Source organism: Arachis ipaensis, chromosome B2, assembly GCF_059453495.1.
Source record: "Arachis ipaensis isolate K30076 ecotype BB chromosome B2, ASM5945349v1, whole genome shotgun sequence".
In the NCBI taxonomy this organism is placed as follows: Eukaryota; Viridiplantae; Streptophyta; class Magnoliopsida; order Fabales; family Fabaceae; genus Arachis; species Arachis ipaensis.
In genome coordinates, this window is record NC_142437.1 from 105,949,894 (window position 1) to 105,969,664 (window position 19,771).

At 36.7% G+C, this 19,771-nt stretch overlaps 1 non-coding gene across 1 annotated transcript; it reads left to right on the forward strand.

The window, feature by feature from the left end:
• The first annotated feature begins 15,340 nt into the window (after positions 1-15,340).
• LOC148575117 (small nucleolar RNA R71) lies at positions 15,341-15,444 on the forward strand. The gene has a single exon (XR_015906228.1). It is a non-coding gene; the product is annotated as a small nucleolar RNA R71 (small nucleolar RNA).
• Positions 15,445-19,771: the final 4,327 nt, after the last annotated feature.

Consider the following 19,771-nt stretch of genomic DNA (forward strand, 5'->3'; position numbering starts at 1 on the left):
AAATTGCTTAATTAAAAAGATTTTTGAAAAAGTGGTTAGTGATTTTTGAAAATTAGAGAGAGAAAAGTAGTTAGGTGATTTTGAAAAAGATATGATTGAAATAGAAAACTTTTAAAATCAAACAAAAAGTCAAGTAGTTAATTTGAAAAGATTTGAAAGTCAATTTTGAAAAGATAAGAAGTTAGAAGAGATTTTAAAATTAGCAATAAAAAAGATATGATTGAAAATTATTTTGAAAAATATGTGATTGAGAAGATATGATTGAGAAGATATGATTGAAAAACAATTTAAGAAGATTTGATTTTGAAAATTAAAGTTGATTACTTGACTAACAAGAAACTAAAAGATATGATTTTTAAAATTTAAAAATTGAACCTTTCTTAATAGGCAAGTAACAACTTGAGATTTTGAATCAATCATATTAAATGTCAGCATTAATTTAAAAAAAATGAAGTAAAAATAAGAAAAATATTTTGAAAATCATTTTGGAATTTTCAAAAATGTAAAAAAAATTGAAAAAGATATGATTTGAAAAAGATTTGAATTAAAAACTAACTTAAACGCCAGATTTCCTTCCTCACTGGGCGTTTTGAACGCCCAGTTTTTTCTCTGTAATTCCTCTACTGAATATTCTGAATCTTAAATTCTCTGTATTATTGACTTGAAATTTTTTTTTTTGAATTTTTAATTATGAGAGAGAAAAACAACAGAATGAAACTAAACATGGAAAATCAGGATCAAAACAAGTAATGCATGCAAGACACCAAACTTAGAAGTTTGTATACTAGGGACAATAACAATTTGAAAATGCATATGAAAACCAACAAAAGACACCAAACAGGAGAATTTAAAGATCAGAACAAAGAAAATCATCAAGAACAACTTAAAGATCAATGAAGAACATAATGCATAAAGTTTCAAAAAATGCAAGAAAAAGAAAAAATATGCAAGATACCAAACTTAAAAAATAGACACTAAACTCAAACAAGAAACACAAATTATTTTTTGATTTTTATGATTTTGTTAAATTTTTTTGTATTTTATATTTTTTTTGAAAATTTTTCGAAAATAAAAATAATAAAAACAAAAAGCTTAAAATTAAAATAAAATTACCTAATCTGAGCAACAAGATGAACCGTTAGTTGTCCAAACTCGAACAATCTCCAGCAACGGCGCCAAAAACTTGGTACACGAAATCGTGATCGTACACTTTTCACACAACTCCGTGCAGCTGACCAGCAAGTGCACTGGGTCGTCCAAGTAATACCTTACGTGAGTAAGGGTCGATCCCACGGAGATTGTCGGCTTGAAGCAAGCTATGGTCATCCTTGTAAATCTCAGTCAGGCAGATTCAAATGGTTATGGAATTTTGATAATTAAAATATAATTAAAACAGAAAATAAGATAGAAGTACTTATGTAATTCATTGGTGGAATTTTAGATAAGCATATGAAGATGCTTTGCTCCTTCTGAACCTCTGCTTTCCTATTGCCTTCATCCAATCATTCATATTCCTTTCCATGGCAAGCTGTATGTTGGGGAATCACCGTTGTCAATGGCTATCGTCCATCCTCTCAGTGAAAATGGTCCAAATGCGCTGTCACCGCACAACTAATCATCTGTCGGTTCTCACTCATGTTGGAATAGGATCCATTGATCCTTTTGCGTCTGTCACTACGCCCAACACTCGCGAGTTTGAAGCTCGTCACAGTCATCCCTTCCCATATCCTACTCGGAATACCACAGACAAGGTTTAGACTTTTCGGATCTCAAGAATGGCCGCCAATAATTCTAACCTATACCACGAAGGTTCTAATCTTAGATTAGAAACCCAAGAGATATGCATTTAAGCTCGTTTTCAAGTAGAACGGAAGTGGTTGTCAGGCACGCGTTCATAGGTGAGAATGGTGATGAGTGTCACTAGTTCATCACATTCATCATGTTCTTGTGTGCGAATGAATATCTTAGAATAAGAATAAGCTTGAATTGAATGGAAAACAGTAGTAATTGCATTAACTCATGAAGAACAGCAGAGCTCCACACCTTAATCTATGGGGTGTAGAAATTCCACCGTTGAAAATACATAAGTGAAAATAGGGTAGACATGGCCGAGTGGCTAGCCTCCCATGGAGGTCTCAGAACATAAAAGTTACATAATGTGTTCCAGAGATCAAAAAATAGTAAAAGGTCCTATTTATAATGAACTGGTAACCTAGGGTTTACATAAATGAGTAAATAATGCAGAAATCCATTTCTGGGGCCCACTTGGTGTGTGCTTGGGCTGAGCATTGAAGCTTTTTTGTGCTTGGGTTGTTTCTGGAGTTAAACGCCAGCTTTTGTGCCAGTTTGGGCGTTTAACTCCAATTCTGGTGCCAGTTTGGGCGTTTTACGCCAGAAATTTTAGGCTGACTTTGAATGCCGGTTTGGGCCATCAAATCTCGAGCAAAGTATTAACTATTATATATTGCAGGGAGGTCAGAATCCAATAGCATCTGCAGTCCTTTTTCAGCCTCTGAATCAGATTTTTGCTCAGGTCCCTCAATTTCAGCCAGAAAATACCTGAAATCACAGAAAAATATACAAACTCATAGTAAAGTCCAGAAATATGATTTTTATTTAAAAACTAATAAAAATATAATAAAAATTAACTAAAACATATTAAAAACTACCTAAAAATAATGCCAAAAAGCGTATAAATTATCCGCTCATCAAACTCTATGATAGAAACATTTTTAAAAAAATTGGAAATCTTATCGGAAGGACTGTGAAGGTGGATAGCAACACAGCTGAATTATGTAGGGGCAAATTTACAAGACTGTGTGTTGAAGTTGATTTAACTAAACCCCTAATGGGGAGATATTTAATCAATGGAAGGGAATACCGAGTATAGTATGAAGGTATTCATCAGATATGTTTTTCTTGCGGGAGAATAGACCATGAGCAAAAAAATTGCCCTCTAAAACAAGCTTCAAAAGCAATAGAAGCCCAGTCAATCCAAGACTCTCCAAAGAATGAAAGATCCAATGGAGTTGCAGAAATGGGACAAGAACAGTCACAACAAAGGCGATTAGATAAAGGAAAACAGATTGACACTGCAGGGTCAGGGCAGGACAAATACGGAGAATGGATGGTTGTACAAAGACCAAGAAGGGGAAAAAAAGGGCAAAAAGAAACTGACTCTAGAGACATGGGAGGAAGAGGAAGGTCAAGATATAGTGTGCTGACCATTGAGAAAACAACACAAGAGAAAGAACAAGAAGAGAGAGAGAGGGTGACAATAATGCTGAAAGAGAAACAAATAACGCACACAAGTCAAGAGCCAAAGACAAGGGAAGCAGGAGCAAGCATGCAGAGCAACAAAGCATAAAAAAGAGTTGGGAAGAGAATGAGCCAACTAGTGAAGATAGGAAAACAAACCAAGAGACTAATAAAGAAGCAATAGCTCAAAAAATAGTCATAACGGAAGTGAAAAAGAACAAAGAGTAAGGACTAATGGTTATCAGTGGCTAAGAGAAGGGGGGTTGAATATTAGCCCCTTTTCACTGAGTAAATATTGCTGCCCTTTTAAAACGCTTAAGGAGATATTTCTGCTTTTTGTCTCGTCACTAGTCAAGAGACTTTTTCTTTTTGTCTCGTAACTAATGAGGAGATATTTTTCAATTTTGTCTCCTACGAACAGAATCAGAATTTGAGTAGAGTAGAAAGAGAGAATCACACCTAGAAGTATCCTGGTTCAGCTGCTAAGTGCCGTGCAGCCTACATCCAGTTTCCATCACAACAATGATGAAATTTCACTATAATCAAACAGATCACAGACACCAATTCTTCTTAGGAACTACCCTTCCTATTCGGAACAAGTCCAGAATCTATCCCCAATCCTGAACTTGACTTGGTCACCTACCAAGCTTTCAACTGCTATGTGCTAACCCAACTTGCAAGGGGATTCCCACAGAATCAAGAAATACAACACAGATGTACAAAGGACCTCTAGGACATCTATGGATTTTTCTTTTAATTTTGTATACTCTGCCTTTTTCCGCTCTATGGCTTTTTCATACAAACATCACTGTTTGCCTTTTTCCATGAGACTCAAGACAGACAAAACTAAACAGAAAAATACAACATGACATACATTGAAGGAGAAGAACTTCGATTAGTTTGGGTAGCTATGAGAACTCTGTGCTTTACGCTCTGTTCTCCTTGCTTCAAACCTTGGCTGTTCACCCTTATTATAGAAGGGGAAGCCTCCAAGGTTGAAACGGTTGAACCGAGCTAAACTTCTTCTTCTTCAACATGAAACCGGTTCGGCTAGAGAGAGAAGAGAGAGAACCGAATGTAAAATCCAACATGCAATTACCTCTTCCTCATCCCTTCTCACCAAGATTCATTAATCCGGGCCTTCCATCTTGACTTGCTCCCCAAGAAGGATTCCTGGTCCTTGATGAGTCCTTGATGCTTGACAGCTCCATCTGCTCTATCTTCTGCCTCTTCCTCCACGTAGCTACAGTAGCTACCTTCTGTGATGGTTGATCAAAAGTAGAGACAAGCCATACCCCAGGGATCTTCTTCTCTGACCGAAACAGATCTCTTCCATTTTCGGGTATGAAGATCTTGAGACTTCTTCACCACATCTTACCATTAGTGGCAAAGATCTCAGCCACACCCTACTGTGGATCTTCTTTTTGCTAAGGACATTATCACCTTAGCCCTTTTCTTGCTTCTAACTTCACTGCTACAGTGCTTCTCCTCTAATAACTTGCTTCCTCTTTTTTTCTGTGACATGACCGAAAACTAAAGCAAAGAGAAGAGAGAGAAGAGAGAGAATGCAGAAAAGCTTTCAATGGAATTAAGAAAGAGAATTAAAATGAATTAAGTTTCCAAAACCCATGCCTAGTAACGTGTAAAACATTAAAGGCCATCAAATCAATTCCCACTTTCTCTTTCATGTTTCCAATGCTATTAATGCAAGTTAATTGAATTTGAAATCCATTCAATGATGAAAATGGGTATCCGTTGAAAGTATGCAACCTTTGCTTTCTCTCTTTTTCAATTTCGGACCAAGCTTTGTTGGTCATGCTTCAAGGATTATTTTGGGCTTGCACAATAAATTCTGGCCCAATTATCATATCACTAATTCAGCCACATATATTTTTCAACATTTTATACCAGAGGCTGAATTTTAACTTCACATTGGGCTTGTCATTTTTGGCCCAAAAAAAAAATCTGCAAACAACAAAATTATTAATTAACAAATGTGAATTAGAAATTAAATTAATAATTTTGTAATTAATTATTTTAATAATGTTTGATCATCATCAAATTAATTTGGAGTTTTTCAAACTCATCAATCTCCCCCTTGATGACAAACATTATTAAAAATTGAAATGGAAAAGACTAAGGATTAAAAATACTCCCTTTGAAGGTTTGGAATCCTCCCCCTTTCCATATGTTACATAGCTCCCCCTTAATATGTGCCATTTTATTAAGGAAGCATTACATGTAACATCCTTATAATCAAGCTTAAAGCCACAATGTACTCAACATATGGAATATTAGAAATGTTGAACTGCTTGATTTTTTAGCAGAAGTAACTTGATAATCACAACCTGATTTGTTATCATCTAATGATTTTCTGCTCATTAAAAACAACCAAATTAAAGCATGCTTGAGTACCTTTAGAGTACATTTCAACATATAACCAAGACTCAACATACTTTAACATGTACAAAAAAAATTCCTGTTAATAGGATTTCTTGCCTAACTATTCAATCAAGCAAAAATCCAACAATTTACAATAAATATTGGCAAAAAAGCAAACCAGAAAATATTAGAGCCAAATCATACTAAGAAAACATAGCTCATAAACCGAATAATCAGAGCATAAATCATAAAAATAACCAATTTAATCATAAGCACAAGAGGAAAAAAAATAGAGCACTTAATCACAGGGGTAATCATTAATCATCAGATTTTAGCCAATGTTTTTCAATCTCAATTTTCTTGGCTTTCCTCCCCCTTTTGTCATCAATGGGGGTTCTGCAAAACAAATAAGAACAAAATACAAAAATGCATAATATTTGTTTAAACTAAAACATAAAGGTCCAGAGTATCCAACTTAACAGTTATACAGTACCCAAAACAAGAAAACATGAAAATGAAACAGAGTTCATAAGTATGAGCAGTTAAAATGAATCAAGCATAAAAAAGATTAACATCAGATCCAAGGGATTGGTTGTCTTCATCTGCATCACCCATGTCCTTTTCAAAACTGTCGAGCAGCAGATTAATTCTCTCATGACATTTTTTCCAAGCCTTCTCATTCTCATACGCTTGTTTGCGAGCTTCTTTGTATGAGCGAACCATCAGATTTGACATATTTAAAAATTCAGTTAGAACGTCCTTGATAGAATTAGCAAGCTTTGTAGGCTCAGTAGGACGACTCTCAAGATCACTTTCTGACGGTTCAGAGGGCACGAAGTGTTTTCCTTTGTTACTTTTCACAGATCCAGAAACTCCTCCTCCTTTGATGGTGAAAACCTGATTTTCTATATGCTCATTTGTTAAATCAACATGAAAATGTTCAAATATGCAAGTAAGAAAAATTCCATAAGGCAGATTTGCCTTCTTGTCACTGCGCACACAATCCCACATGTGGCGTACCATTAAATAAGCAAATGAAATAGGAGAAGAAGTAAGGATTGCAAAAAGAACTAAGGTATCACAAACAGTTACTCTTTGGTAGGAACCACTCTGAGGCATCAAGATATGATTGATGATTCTGTGAAGTAGCGCTCTTGCAGGACCAAGAGCCTTATGCGTCAGAATCGTCCCATCAAGGGCAGAGAAATTTTCACAAGTGCGATTCAGAGCAATCTGGTATGTGACCCCAACCTATGAATCCCACTTTCCAGTCATATAGGCAGTTGCTCCGTCATCAGTGTATCCCAATATAGCGTTAATGGTTTTTCTCTTCAGAGATAAGTGAACCCTCTTGACATATGAATGGATTGCTCCATCGAGGTAGACCATGTTTGCATAGAACTCATGAACCAGGGATGGATAAACAGGCTTCTGAATGTTGAATAAAGGAGTCCACTTCAGATTATCAAACAGAGTGGCAAGGTTGATGCCTTTTGCAGTCAGTGTCTCCAAACTCACTATGTGAAAGGCACATAGGTGACGTTTAACTAGAACTTGATTGTGAAACTCATATGCAGCGCAAGAGTTGAATCTGTCCGGATCAAAGTGAGAATGGCCCTTGTTGAACTTGTTTTTGAAATCAAGGGATTCCAAGTTTGGCAGTTCCCGAGTGTTACGGAGAGTGTAGCCTTTTGAGCATTGAGAACTGTGGCCAGAGGGGTGAGGGGTTGATTTTCTTGGTGGTGAATGAGGTGGAGAAGAATGTGACTCCTCTTCTTCTTCTACAACAGGCTCCTTTTCCTTTCCAATCTTCTTTCGAGATGAAGTTTTCTGGACAATAACTTTTCTCCTCATAGTTTCAGTTTGCTAAGAAGAAGGTGAAGGAGATGAAGAAGAAGTAGAATGTATGTAAATGTGAGTATGTGTTTGAGGAGTAGAAGAAAATCGAGGATTTTTAGATAGTGGAGTTCGGCTACTTTTTTTTAGGAGCCACTTTCTTTTTCATGATATGAAAGTGAAGAATGGAGAGGGAAGACGAAGGAGTGGCCGAAGAGATTGGAGAGAGGTGGGAGGTTACAATAGCATTTAATGCTGAGTGGAGAGAGAATTAAGTGAGTAATGGACCATTTAGTGGTGCGGTTATCAATCAAGGAAGGTTTTTAAAATAAAAAAAAAATGAGAGATTAGTTTTAGAATCAAGGGAAAAGGTGGAAGAAAAGATTATGATTTGACAAGAACTCCTTCCTACAAGATACGATGTGACAACTTTCCAAAAAGTATTATTTAAAAAATGAGAAATTCAAAATATGCCAGAGTCATGGATAAGGTCAAAGAGGATTTGATTGGGCCCAAGATCATTAATATCAGATTTAGTCTCCCCCTGTATCCTGGCCTGTTCATTACGTCCTCAATTTGTCTCCTCCCTACCTACGAGATAAAACCAAACAGAATCAGAAAAAATCACAATTTATCAATAGAATTCAATTCTAACATTCCCAAACTGTTTCTCAAAGAGCAGAATCTATCTTCACACAAGGGTTTAGAAAAAATGTCTGCAAGCTGTTCTTCGGATTTTACAAATTCAATATCAATAGTTCCCTTTTGCACATGTTCTCTAATAAAATGATATCTAACTTCAATGTGCTTAGTTCTAGAGTGCAGAACAGGATTTTTTGAAATGTTTATTGCACTCATATTGTCACAAAATAAGGGTATACTATTGATTTTCAATTTGTAATCTTCCAACTGAGTTTTCAACTAAATTAATTGTGAACAACACACAGAGGCAGATATATATTCAGCTTCGGCTGTGGATAGAGCAACTGTGGCTTGTTTCTTGCTTGACCACATATTTAGTGAGCTCCCAAGGAAGCAACACATCCCGGAGGTGCTCCTTCTATCTACCCGATCTCCCGCATAATCTGCATCACAAAACCCTACTGCACAAAAGTCATCAGTTCTAGGATACCATAAGCCAAAATCACAAGTTCCCTTAATGTATCTAATGATTCTTTTTACGGCTGAAAGATGGGATTCTTTTGGGTGAGATTGAAATCTTGAACACACACCCACACTTTAAACAATATCCGGTCTAGAGGATGTAAGATACATGAGTGAGCCAATCATTCCTCTATACCGTGTTTCATCCACATCTTTGTCGTTTTCATCCTTTTAAAGTTTAGTATTTAGATGCATTGGTGTTCCTATAGGTTTGGAATTTTCTAGGCCAAATTTTTTGATTAATTCTTTAGCATATTTTCCTTGGTGAATGAAAATGCCACTAGGAGTTTGTTTAATTTGGAGACCAAGAAAGAATGTTAGTTCTCCCATTAAACTCATTTCAAACTCACTAGTCATGAGTTTTCCAAACTTTTCACACAAGGATTCATTGGCCGATCCAAACACTATATCATCCACATAAATTTGAACAAGAAGAATATCATCATTTGATACTTTTATAAATAAAGTTGTATTGGTGGTTCCTCTTTGAAATTAGTTTTCCAACAAGAAGGCACTAAGCCTTTCATACCAAGCTCTTGGAGCTTGCCTTAGGCCATAAAAAGCCTTTGAAAGCTTAAAAACATGATTTGGAAATTCCTTTCGTTCAAAACCGGGGGGTTGGTCCACAAATAATTCTCTATCTATAAATCCATTAAGGAAAGCACATTTGACATCCATTTGGAACATTTTAAACCCTTTGTGGGCAGTATAGGCAAGAAGCAATCTAATTGCTTCCATTCTTGCTACCGGGGCAAAAGACTCATCAAAATCTATACCCTCCTCTTGATTGTAACCTTGGGCCACTAATCTAGCCTTGTTACGAACAACACTACCATCCTCACCCAATTTATTTTTAAAAATCCACTTAGTACCCGTTACCTTCTTACCATTCGGATTAGGTACAAGTGTCCAAACCTCATTCTTTTCAAATTGAGAAAGCTCCTCTTTCATGGCTTTGACCCAAGATGGATCTTCAAGAGCTTGTTTCATATTGTGAGGCTCCATTTAGGACAAGAAAGCAACATTGCTTTGCTCGGCTTGCTTCTTGGAGGAGGATCTTGTGGTTACTCCTTGGGAAGGGTCACCTATGATAAAATCATGAGGATAACCCCTCATAGACTTCCATTCTCTTGGTTTTTGGAGTAAGGTTGTGCTTTGATGAGCTTTAGCAGGTTGTTCTGTTCCAGATTCTCTTACTGGCTCAGGAGACAAAACTGAAATGTCTCCTCCTTCCTGATGAGACATTTTTGGGCGGGCAGGATCTTCATTTGGGACAGCCTTGGGATTTTCTTCACTCACTTCCTGATTGATAAAATCTTCACCACCTGTATCATCATTTACAATACTGGGAATTAAATTAGTATCACAAAAAGAAACGTGTATGGATTCCTCTATGGTCCTATGATCTTTGAGGTAAATTCTATACGCTTTGCTAGTGGTGGAGTATCCAACAAACATTCCCTCATAGGCTTTTGGATCAAATTTTCCAAGATTTTTTTTATTATTAAGCACAAAACATTTGCATCAAAAAATGTGGAAATACTTAAGATTAAGAGGGGTTCCTTTCCATAGCTCATAAGGAGTTTTCTTTAACCCTTTTCTAATGATAGTCCTATTCAAAATATAACAAGCTGTATTTACTGCTTTAGCCCATAGAAATTTTGGAACCTCATTTTCACATAGCATAGCCCTAGTCATTTCTCGAAGGCTTCTATTCCTTCTTTCAACTACCCCATTTTGTTGAGGTGTTCTAGGACATGAAAAATTATGAGCAATTCCAAAATTATCACAGAATTTTTCAAAATCTTGATTTTCAAATTCCTTTTCGTGATCACTTCTTAAGTGGGCAATTTTTAAATCTTTTTCATTTTGAATTATTTTGCAAAGGGTTGAGAAAGCATGGAAAGCATCATTCTTATGAGTAAGAAAAAGTACCCAACCAAATCTAGAGTATTCATCCACCACCACCAATCCATAATGTTTACCTCCTAAACTTTGTGTTCTTGTTGGACCAAAAAGATCAATATGCAACATCTCTAATGGCCTCTTGGTGGAAATTTCATCTTTAGGTTTAAAAGAGGATTTTACTTGTTTGCCAAGTTGACAAGAATCACAAGTTAAATCCTTATCAAATTTAATGTTGGGAATTCCTTTTACCAAGTTCCTTTTCACAAGCTTAGAAATTTGGTACATGCTTGCATGACCTAATTTCTTGTGCCAAAGCCATTTTTCAGATTCAAGTGAAGTAAAGCATGTTACTTTTTGATCTTTTAAATTCTCAAGAGTCAATCCATACACATTGTTACATCTCTTAGCTTCAAACAAAATATCCCCAGATTTTTCACAAATAACTAAACAATCCAATTTTCTAAAAATGACTTCATATCCAAGATCACATAATTGGCTCACGCTTAGCAAATTGTGTTTCAAACCATCAACAAGAAGAACATCATTTATAAAAGAAGAAAAACTTTTACCAACTTTTTCAATGGCCACTATTTTTCCTTTTCCATTATCACCGAATGTGACAAACCCTCCATCATATTCATCAAGCTTTATGAAGAAGATTGCATTTCTGGTCATATGCCTAGAGCATCCACTATCCATGTACCACATATTGTCCTTTCGCTTGGATGCTAGACAAACCTACAAAATGAGCTCAAGTGACCTTAGGTATCCAAATCTTTTTGGATCCTTTCACGTTAAACCATTTTCTTTGTCCCAATCCATTATAATCAAAAATAATTTTACAAACTTTGTTTTCAATCATTCTTTCACCAAAGAAACATTGAATGGGAAAGTGGCCATTCCGGTTGCATAATCTACAAAATCTATGATCAGCTGTTTTACAAAGCTTGTTGGATTTTGAAACCTTACATCATTTGAAGATGATGCTATGTTTGTAAAAGAGGATTTTTCAATAGGTTTCGCTGTTTTATGAAATCCCAATCCAGCTTTGTCATAAAGAGATTTTTGACTAGCCAATAGTTGATTTAAATTTTCTGAACTTTGAGCAAATGTGGCTAAGTCCTCTTTAAGTCTTTTTACCTCTTTGAGCAGCTTCTCATTTTCTTCAAAACATTTAAGATATGCAACCACAGAATGTTATTTTTCACACTTTTTTATTTCTGCTTTCAACCGCTTGTTTTCCTCAACAAGATCAACAGCGGTTTTAGCATCTCTCAGTTTTTCTTTTAGAAAACTATTTTCAACTTTAAGAATTTTAATTTGAGACTCAAGATTTTGGTTTTCAAGCAAGAAGCATCTAATTTTTTTAGACAGGTGATCGATCATGAGATGAAGATCTTCAGTGTCGGGGTTATGAAATACTACCTGCTCAACATGATCAGCCATAAGGCAGGTTTGAGACTTGGTTTTTGATTCTTCATCTTCATCAGAATCGTTCTCCAAGTCTTCCCAAGAAGCCATGAGTCCCTTCCTCTTTCCCTTTTTCGACTTCTCCTCCTTTTTTAGCTTAGGGCAATCAGATTTGAAGTGCCCAGTCTCCTTGCAGTTGTAGCATATCACTTTCCTGGAATCTTTCTTTGGTTTCCTTGAACCACTTCCTTTGTTCCTTTCCTTGAGCTTCACCATTTTCCTGAATTTTTTTGCAAACAAAACAAATTCATTTTCAGAAGAATAATCACTGGATTCATCATCCAGGGGGTCAGTAACAGATTTTAGAGCTATTCCTTTTCTTTTAGTATCTTTTTTCAAATAAGTATTTTCAAATGCAAGTAAATTTCCTCTCAAATCATCATATGTCATGGAATCAAGACCACTACTCTCAGATATCACTATAGCCTTAGTTTCCCACTCTTTAGTGAGACTTCTCAAAATTCTCCTCAGAAGCACAGATTCAGGATACGTGATCCCCATAGCATCCAAGCCATTGATGATGATGTTGAATCTTTCGAACAGATCATCAATTGATTCCCCTTCCTTCATTGTGAATATTTCATACTCTCTGTTTAGCATGTCTATTCTGGTCTTCTTTACTAGGGTTGTGCCTTCATGAGTGACTTGTAATTTGTCCCAGATTTCCTTTGCCGTGGTGTATCTTGATACCCGTCGGTATTCCTCGAAGCTAATAGCACAGTTAAACAAGTTGATAGCTTTGGCATTGAGCTCCACCTTTTTTCTGTATTCTTCGGTCCAGCTGGCTTCACCCTTGAGAGAGACCACACCATCAGCTCCTGTGGTGGTTGGGAATTGAGGACCTTCTAAGATTATTTTTCAGAGTCTGTAATCTACTGATTGGACAAAAATCTTCATTCTTTCCTTCCAATAAGTGTAGTTCTTCCCATTAAAGAGAGACCAGATTAACTTTTGGCCATGCACCCATTTACGTCGATTTTTTAAGGCACGCGTACGCGTCTGGTACACGTACGCGTGGGTGAGCTGGTGCGCGAGGCATAGTTCCTTCATAACTCCAGCGCAACTTTTGGCCTTTCTTCTTCTTCCTTTTTTTTTCGAAGTGTTCGGTTCCTGTTCTAAAATAGTTGCATGATCAGAACACACTTAAAACAAAAGAAAAACAGTAAAAACTCAATAAAATTCAAATAAGTAAGAAAACCACTACTACGAAAAATAACTAAGGATACGAAATTATCGGGTTGCCTCCCGACAAGCGCTTCTTTACCATCATTAGCTTGACGGTCAGCTCCTCTAAGGAGGAGGATCATAGGGGCTCAGCTCTTCACCCATTACTTTGAACTTATTTCCTGTGTCTCCATAAATTAGCTCAATATGCTCCAGAGAGAGGATTCTGTTTACTGTATAAATCCACACTGGATTGCTAGTCAACACCACCTTCATTCCTGGGGAGAAACCTTCAGTGGGGATCTTTTTGTTTCTCCATCCCCTGGGTATTTTCTTCTTTTTGGGAACCTCCTCCTTGGTGGATGATGCATTCCCGACACCAAACTTAGGTTTGATATCAAGAGGAATTTGATTGATTGTCACCAAAGGAGGTTTGAGCTGCAGATTCTACTATCCGTCATCAGGGGGTTCTTGAAGGTTTGGATCAATAAGCTCAGTCTGCATGCACCTCTCTTCTTTACCTGCTGAATGTATATCTTTGAAGACATGAAAGACCAGTTGCTTATTATGCACTCTGAGCACTAATTCACCCACTTCTACATTAATTAGAGCTCTCCCAGTGGCTAGGAATGGCCTTCCTAGAATTATAGAGGCATTCTCATCCTCCCCCATGTCAAGAATCACAAAATTTACTGGGAAGAAGAACTTACCCACTTTGACCAAGATATTATCCACTGATGCATATGCAGGCTTTAGAGATTTGTCTACCATTTGTAATGCTATCCTTGTGGATTGTGCCTCTTGGATTTACATCTTCTTCATCATAGATAGGGGCATTAGATTTATGCTTGCTCCCAGATCACATAACGCTTTATCAAAGGTTGTTCTCCCAATGGTGCATGGAATTTGAAAGCTCCCTGGATCCGACATCTTCCTTGGCAAGTTATTCTGAATGATGGCACTACATTCCTTAGTCAGGACCACTGTCTCATCTCCCTTTAAAGGCTTCTTCTTTGATAATAGCTCCTTCATGAACTTGACATAGAGAGACATTTGCTCCAAAACCTCAGCAAAAGGAATATTGATTTGCAACTTTCTGAAGACTTCCAAGAACTTTGAAAACTGCTTGTCCTTGGTCTCCTTTTGAAGTCTCTGAGGATATGGCATTTTAGGTTTGTACTCAGGAGCTTTTGGCAATGTAGGATAAGTGTCAAGAGAGTCTGGGAATGGGTTGTCCGCACGCTTTGGAGGGACGTGCTCTACTTCTTCCTTCTTCTCCTCTAGAGCATCTTTTTCAACTGGCTCCTCATTAACTTGTACTTTTGTACTTGCCACTTGTCCACTTATTAAGGTGATAGCCTTGTATTCCCCTCTTGGATTTGGAATTGTGTTACCAGGAAGGCTATTAGTGGTCCTCTAATCAATTTCATTAACTTTTGTGGCTAATTGACCCACTTGAATCTCCAAGTTCTTGATTGATGCTCTGGTTTCCTATCTAAAACTTGCCAATATTGTTTCCAAATCATTGTTCTACTGGGGCTGAGAAGTTGCTTGCTGAGATGACTGAAACTAGTGGTTATTAAAATTATTCTGTTGAAAACCACTCTGAGAATTATTATTAAAATTTTGTGGCCTCTGAGGTTGCTTTCTCCACCCAAAATTTGGGTGATTTCTCCACCTTTGATTGTAGGTCTGAGAATAGGGATCATTATTGGGATTTCTAGGAGCACTCCCCATGTAATTGACCTGTTTAAAAGAGGATTGAGCATAATCATAATTATCATTTTGCACAAAATTACCTGTCATGTCATAAGAGACCTCTTGAGATGAATTTTGGGTGTTGATAGCTGAGACTTGCATTCCACCCATCTGCTGAGTAAGTAGATTTATTTGCTAAGACATAAGCTTGTTCTGAGTAAGAATAGCATTAAGGGCTTCTACTTCCATAACACCCTTCTTCTGAGGACCCTCAGAGTTCACAGGATTTCTGTTAGATGAGTATAAATATTGGTTGCTAGCAACCAATTCAATCAGCTCAATAGTCTCCTCCGGTATCTTTTTTTTATGCAAGGAACCACCTGCAGAATTATCTAAGCACATCTTGGATATTTCACCCAAGCCTTCATAAAATATATCTAGTTGGGTCCATTTGGAGAACAAGTCAGGAGGGCATTGCCTAGTTAGTAGCTTGTACCTCTCCCAAGCTTCATAAAGAGTTTCACCATTCGTCTACCTGAAGGTCTGAACCTCCACCCTAAGCTTAGTCAGCTTCTTTGATGGGAAAATTTTAGTAAGAAACTCAGTAACAACCTTGTCCCAAGTTTCCAAACTCTCATTGGGTTGGGAATCTAGCCATAGCTTTGCTCCATCCCTCAGAGCAAACGAGAAGAGCATGGGTCTGTACACCTCAGGGTTCACTCAATTTGTCTTCACATTATCACAAATCTGCAGAAAATTAGAAATAAATTGATTTGGGTCTTCTTGGGAAAGACCATGATACTGGCAATTTTGTTGCACCAGGGTGACCAATTGTGGCTTCAACTCAAAGTTGTTCACAGCTATAGGAGGCACCACAATGCTTTTTCCATAAAGATCTGTAGTAGGAGCAGAGTAAGATCCAAGCACTCTCCTTTGTTGCTCATTCCCACTCGGATTAGCCACATTGGCATTAACAACATTATTAGGATCCATAGTAGATTCTGCAGCCTCGCAAAGTCTTGCTTGTTGAAACGTCACCTGAAAGTCCTTTCAGGTTCAGGATCAAAGTCTAAAAGAGGTTCCTTATCTCTGTTCCTGCGCATAAACAGACAGAAGACAAGAAAAGATGGGATTCTCTACGTCAGAGTGTAGAGAACTCCCAGTGAGATAACCTGTGTAAAGAGATAAAATAAAAAATACTAAATAAAATAAACACTAAAATTCGAAAATTACTATTAAAATTAAGACCAAAATTTTCGAAATTATTAGGCAAATTAAATAAGAAAAATTAAAATAAGACTAACTAGGGAACACCAAACTTAATTTCAGAAATTAAGAAAAATTTTAGTGCTGTTAAAATGTATTTATTTATTTTATTTTATTTTTCTTTTATTTTTTTATTCTTTTTTTTTTCAAAAATACTAAAGCAAAATTTAAATAAAATTAAAACTAAAATGCCTAATCTAAGCAATCAAACAACTAATAGTTGTTAATCACTATCAATCCCCGGCAACGGCGCCAAAAACTTATTGTGGAATTCATAACCCACAAACTAGCCGGCAAGTGCACCGAGTCGTACCAAGTAATACCTCAGGTGAGTGAGGGTCGATCCCACGAGGATTGAGGGACTAAGCAACAGTGGTTGATTGATTTACTTAGTTAGACAAGCAGAAAATAGTGTTTGAGAATTCAAAAGTATTAAACAGTAAATTCAGAATATCAGAAGACAGGCAAGTAAATAAGTTGGAAAGACAATATGGAGAAGGCAGTTAAGGCTTCAGAGTTATCTATTTTCCGGATTGACTTTTCTTATTAATTTATTTTAATCATGCAAGATTTAATTCATGGCAAACTATATGTGACTAGACCCTAATTCCTTAGACCTTTCTAGTCTCCTCTAACTTTCATCAACCGCCAATTCCTTGGTCAATTAATTCCAATTAGGGGATGAAGTTTAATTCTAGTTATTATGCCACAAAAATCCTAATTATCCAAATATAAGAGGATTATATGTCACGTATCCTGTTAAGTCCAGATAATTAGAATTTAGGAGAAATTATTTTTAAGCTGTTGTTCAAGTAAAGAGCTTTTCCAAGTTATACAAGAACTCAATTAGAAAGAGGGTCATACTTCCGTTCCACCCAAATTCATAAGATAAAGAACGAAAACAATTCTTAAATTATAAATCAGTACATGAATTAAAATAGAAAAACAATAGAATCAATCCATACAAACAGACAGAGCTCCTAACTTTAACAGTGGAGGTTTAGTTGCTCATGGAAAAGAGTGAAAACTAGGATTCTGGTAAACTGTAAATTGGGCTGAGGTGGAATCCTGTGGAATAATCCCCAGAAGAGAAGTTTCTTTTCTCTTTTATATCTAATCCTAATAAATTTAAAATCTATTTTCTAAAACTAATATAATATCTTTTCCTATTTATAAAAATTAAAGTTTAAATCAGAATTAATTATAGCAATCAGTGATTTCTGCATTTTCTACACGTGGCGCATGTCACGCGTACGCGTCAGTCACACGTATGCGTTAGGTACGCGCACGCGTCGCTGTGCAAATTTCCAAATCACGCGCACGCGTCACTCCTCGCTGGTCATCTCCTTTAATTCTTGTGCTCCTTCCATTTGTGCAAGCTTCCTCTCCATCCTCTAAGCTATTCCTGCCCTATATAGCCTTCTTCTCTTTTTCTGTAGAAACTCCATCAAATCCAACCAAATGCTACCTAAAATAAACAGAATTGCACACGACTCAGTAGCATTCATAGTGGTTAAAAGATAATTAATTCTTGATTAAAATCAATCAAATTAAATGCAAATTCACTAGGAAAAGATAGGAAAGATGCTCACGCATCAGCAGCCTACATCTAGTCTCCATCACAACAATGATGGAATTTCACTATAATCAAATAGATTACAGACACTAATTCTCCCTAGGAACTACCCTTCCTATCCGGGACAAGTCCAGAATCTATCCCCAATCTTGAACTTGACTTGGTCACCTACCAAGCTTTCAACTGCTAAGTGCTAACCCAACTTGCAAGGGGATTCCCACAGAATCAAAAAACACAACACAGATGTACAAAGGACCTCTAAGACATCTATGGCTTTTTCTTTTAATTTTGTATACTCTGCCTTTTTCTGCTCTATGGCTTTTTCATACAAACCTCACTGTTTGCCTTTTTTCATGAGACTCAAGACAGACAAAACTAAACAGAAAAATACAACATGACACACATTGAAGGAGAAGAACTTCTGTTAGCTTGGGTAGCTATGAGAACTCTGTGCTTTACGCTCTTTTCTCCTTGCTTCAAGCCTTGGCTGTTCACCCTTATTATAGAAGGGGAAGCCTCCAAAGTTGAAACGGTTGAACTGAGCTAAACTTCTTCTTCTTCAACATGAAACCGGTTCGGCCAGAGAGAGAAGAGAGAGAACCGAATGTAAAATCCAACATGCAATTACCTCTTCCTCATCCCTTCTCACCAAGCTTCATCAATCCGGGCCTTCCATCTTAACTTGCTCCCCAAGAAGAATTCCTGGCCCTTGATGAGTCCTTGATGCTTGACAGCTCCATCTGCTCTATCTTCTGCCTCTTCCTCCACGTAGCTACAGTAGCTACCTTCTGTGATGGTTGATCAAAAGTAGAGATGAGCCATACCCTAGGAATCTTTTTCTCTGACCGAAACAGATCTCTTCCATTTTCAGGTATAGAGAGCTTGAGACTTCTTCAGCACATCTTACCATTAATGGCAAAGATCTCAGCCACACCTTACTGTGGATCTTCTTTTTGCTAAAGACATCATCACCTTATCCCTTTTCTTGCTTCTAGCTTCACTGCTACAATGCTTCTCCTCTGATAACTTACTTCCTCTTCTTTTCTGTGACATGACAAAAAACTAAAGCAAAAAGAAGAGAGAGAAGAGAGAGAATGCAGAAAAACTTTCATTGGAATTAAGAAAGAGAATTAAAATGAATTAAGTTTCCAAAACCCATGCCTAGTAACGTGTAAAACATTAAAGGCCATCAAATCAATTCCCACTTTCTCTTTCATGTTTTCAATGCTATTAATGTAAATTAATTGAATTTGAAATCCATTCAATGATGAAAGTGGGTATCCGTTGAAAGCATGCAACCTTTGCTTTCTCTCTTTTTCAATTTCGGACCAAGCTTTGTTGGTCATGCTTCAAGGATTATTTTGGACTTGTACAATAAATTCTGGCCTAATTATCATATCACTAATTCAGCCACATATATTTTTCAATATTTTATACCAAAGGCTGAATTTTAACTTCACATTGGGCTTGTCATTTTTGGCCCAAAACAAAATCTGCAAACAACAAAATTATTAATTAACAAATGTGAATTAGAAATTAAATTAATAATTCTATAATTAATTATTTTAATAATATATGGTCATCATCAAATTAATTTGAAGTTTTCCAAACTCATCAAGGACAATAAAACAATGAATCAATCATCATGAGGAAAACTGGGCAGAGGAGGCTAATGGGACCCCTTCCTTAATGGAAGAATGCATCCAACCTTCATATCAAGCCCACCCAAAACCACCAGACCCCATAAATGTTAAGACAACAAAGGTGGTGCCGATGGAAATAGAGGGCGCTGAAGGAGGGTAGGCAAGCTTGCTAGAAGGAATAGATTTCACAACGCTGGAAGCTAGTGTTCTTTAGGACACTGAAATGAAGATGAACTAAATTCCAAGTGTGCTCTTTCTGTTTGAAGTATTTTTTGCTGTTTTAGTTTTCTTAAACCTTTAGTTATCCCTTTTAATGATCACTATAATCTGGAATGTTAGAGGGGCTGCTAGTGGAGCATTTAGAAGGATTTATAAAGAGATGATGAAATAATATAAGCCAGACATT